General features: G+C 40.2%; 1 pseudogene; it reads left to right on the plus strand.

The window, feature by feature from the left end:
* The window catches only part of LOC119329240, a 19,649-nt pseudogene extending 17,624 nt beyond the window's left edge, over positions 1-2,025 (plus strand).
* The last annotated feature ends 1,810 nt before the right edge of the window (positions 2,026-3,835 follow it).

A 3,835-nucleotide genomic window follows, 5' to 3' on the forward strand; every position in this document is an offset into this window, starting at 1 on the left:
TATTGGCTCATAGACTTCTGGCGCACACTTTTCCGATGCGGGAATATTGGTAGTTGTAGGTTATGAAAAAAAATGCTATATGTAACATGATGTTTCTCTTATCCCATTTATCTTTGTTATATTTTGGCCGTGTGTATTATTGGTGCTTAGACCAGGGTTAATAAATTAAGCTTCCATTTTCTGAAAGAGTTTCAGTTTAAAGCTTTTGTTGTGGGAACGGGGGTGGGGGTGAATATAATAGGGAATGATCAAGCATTTATCATGCTGCAAACATTTGTGATCCATTGAATTGGGAGGAGAGGTGGCAAGTACAATTACTTCCTTGCCAATTTATCCCAATTTCTAATATATGTGCTACACCAAATATCCTTGTTGTAAGCACTAAGTACAACTTTAAATTGGTACTCCCTCCGTAAAGAAATATAAGAGCGTTTAGATCACTAATAGCGTTTGGAGGGAGTACGTTCTAAGTTTGGATATGACTATTCTGAGACATAAATATACTTATTGCATACACATGGTATTAAGATAAGAATGTAAAATATATGTATTGTGATGTATACAATAGAAGAAATTCAAAAGCCGCACATGATAGCTTACTCAACCAGGTGTAATTTTATGAAATGTCAAATTATTCTGTAAAACACGAAAACATGCAAATGTCCAAGTTGTGCTTCGAAAATTTTGTTGAGAAATAATCAGTTTGTACCCTTTATAAACTTCACATCTTTATTGCTAGAATATTTTCATGCTTTTATACCATCAACAAATTCTTTGGGGGGGGGGGGACCATCATCTTCACGTGTAATATACAATCATGCATGATACATGAACATTTATATGTCTAATTATATTTGAATCGTTTGGAAAAACATGGAATATTATAATGTTCATCCTTTGGGGGGGGGGGGGGGGGATGGGGATGCTATCATTTCGCCTCTCACATACATGGATGTCTTTTACCATTGAGCGGTTAAAACTAAATATATTATTTTTCCCTTATTAGGGGTAAGTTGGAGAACATGTGGAAATGAATCTAATTCACTTGGATGAGAGAGTTGATGCACAATTGCATTGTTTGGTTGACGTCTTGAATGATCACAATTTGGATTTGTACTTATATTTATATTGTCGGTTCTCCAGTATATTTTTCGTTCAAGAAGGTAGTTGGAGAGCATCTTGAACCAGATGTGCATTCAAGACTACTGATTTGGCTTAACCTCTCATCATCTATTTGCATCTCTGGGATACGTTGTCGTATAGGTACTTGGCGGTTAAGAGCGAAGCAGACCATTATGAGCGGGAGTTAAGAAGGGAGCAAGAGGAGATCATTGCGGTCCCTGAAATCGGTAATTTGAGAATGTCATTTGTGACAAAAAGATTGGACATATTTTTTTCTACATTAGTTAGTTCATCAAAAAAGTGCATGCACCTACATATGTACATATTTATGTGTGCATTACGGAATTTAAACTGTTGGGTTCGGATTTTCCTCCTTACAATTACGAACCATGTCCAGAGGCTGCTGAGGTCGGAGAGATCATGTCGCAATATGGACTCGAACCCCAAGAGTATGGCCCTGTGGTGATGGGCCTACGTAGGAATCCGCAAGCCTGGCTCGAGTTCATGATGAGGTACGTCGTCTTTTTTGACGTGACATGTGTGATGAGATGTGTCTTTCACACTAAAGAAATTGTGTTAAGTTGGTCATAATTATTTAATCCAGGTTTGAGCTGGGACTCAAGAAGCCGGTACCCTAGAAGAGCCCTGCAGAGTGCTCTGACGATAGCGCTCTCCTACGTTGTTGGCGGGCTGGTCCCACTCATGCCCTACATGCTCATTCCTACTGCTCATGATGCAATGCTCACATCAGTTGTGGTCACGCTTGTTGCGCTCTTCTTTTTTGGCTATGTCAAAGGCCGCTTCACTGGAAGCCGCCCACTCTTCAGTGCTCTCCAGACTACTTTTATCGGTGCCATTGCTTCTGCCGCAGCATACGGAATCGCCAAAGTTGTGCAAGCTTGACGATGTATAGAATTCTCTCTCATCCAAAGTTTCACTAGCATGGAGTGAATGAATTCACAAAGAAGCATGAGATGGGGAGTATTTCATTTATATTATATTCATCGTTTTTCCTTTTCTTTGTGTGGATGTGTTAGTGTTTGCTTTTGAACTGTCATGGGTATGTGTATCACTTTCGTCCAACAGTGAATAAGTTAAGGTGAAGAAAGACGGCAGAAGAAGAAGACTGTTATATGGTGGCTTGCGTAAATTAATCTACCGCCCACCTCCGTCTTGAGTATTTGTACTATAGGTTCCTTCTGCTGAAGGATTTATGGTGTGTTTATCTGAGCTAAATTTGAGATATACTTCATTTGTCGTATAACATTTATACAATACTTATGATTTTGTGAGTACAAAAGTGAATGATACAGGGTCACTAGGAGGTGGGAGTTGGATAAATTGAATGTTTAAATCACATATTTTCTGTAGCAGTGTACTTCAAGACGTATTTATGAGGCCGTCGTTGGTATGTTCTCTTCGATTGAGCTAGTGGGCTTAAACTACTAATGTGCTTCGTGCGAGGCTAAATAATAAAACCATTGGCAGGATTGTCCCCATGTGTTTCTGAGGCTAGGTTTACTAGTACATATTAATGTTTTATCTTGTTAGCGGGGCACGGTGGAGACTTGTTGGGCTTGATCTCGACATTCATTTGTTGAATGGATTGTGGACTTGTGAAGGAGCACCTTCTTCTCGCGTGGCTCTGGGGTTTTGTATTCGTATCGAGAGGATCGTGGACTTGGCGGGGTAGGTTATTGATACCACGACCTTCCGATCCATGGGGTATGTTTAGTATCAACCTTGAATTGTTTTCATATAGATCCTTAGCCGAGGAGGCACATTGTGTCTCAGCGGTCCACGTGTCGCCTTTGCTCGTGTCGTTGTCTTCTCCTTAGACGTACTCTTACATGACGTGGGTATAGTTCTTCAGTTGTCTTTGGAAGATTACAATTTTAGGGCCTGGTTCACTTCTTTTGGGTGTAAGGCTTGCATGAAGGCATTAATCACCTTCATCATGCTTGGGTTATCAAAAATTTAGTTCTGGATCTTCAAGAATTTATTGATGGAATTTCATACTTCCATATATAATATATTGGTGGGTGAAGAACACATTTGACAGCCAATGTTGCATTAACTTTCCTTGGAACTTTGCACTGAAGACTTCTTGAAGATGGTATCACAACACTGTCAAGTTCTTCATTTGGTTAAAAAACAAGGAAGAACCGAGAAGCCGGTCAGGACCTAAGTAAGGGTGACGCCCACAAAGCCATTTTATTGTTGATGCCTATTGCGTGCGCAAGGTAACTTGTCAACGAGAAAACTCAGAGAACTATCTCTCATGCAATCAATGAAGGAAATCGATCGCTTCCAGAGGAAGGCACCGATGCAGGCATTGCGGCCAGAAGTCGTCTAGTCGCCCTCCCTGTACTTGTCCCCTCCTTTCTCTCGATAGAAAAACAACAAATACGACATACCAAAACCACCCGAGGATGTTATTCCAAGTTTTTAATGATTTTGTAGGATTAGTGTGGTTAGTTTGTACTGCTATGTCAAGGGACACATTTTTCGTTGTCTTCTTACATTGCATACCATGAAACAAAGGGCTTTCTTCTTAGGAGTGGGGGAACACGAGTATCGGTGTATAGTGTCTTAATTACACTTACAGGAACGACCACAAGTATGGACTAATATTGTCAGGGTAGCGTGTTTGTGTTACAAAATATCAGAACAATGGTGGAATCCTTCTGCTTGTATCATCAAACACGATACA

This window comes from Triticum dicoccoides, chromosome 7A, assembly GCF_002162155.2.
Source record: "Triticum dicoccoides isolate Atlit2015 ecotype Zavitan chromosome 7A, WEW_v2.0, whole genome shotgun sequence".
Classification (NCBI taxonomy): domain Eukaryota; kingdom Viridiplantae; phylum Streptophyta; class Magnoliopsida; order Poales; family Poaceae; genus Triticum; species Triticum dicoccoides.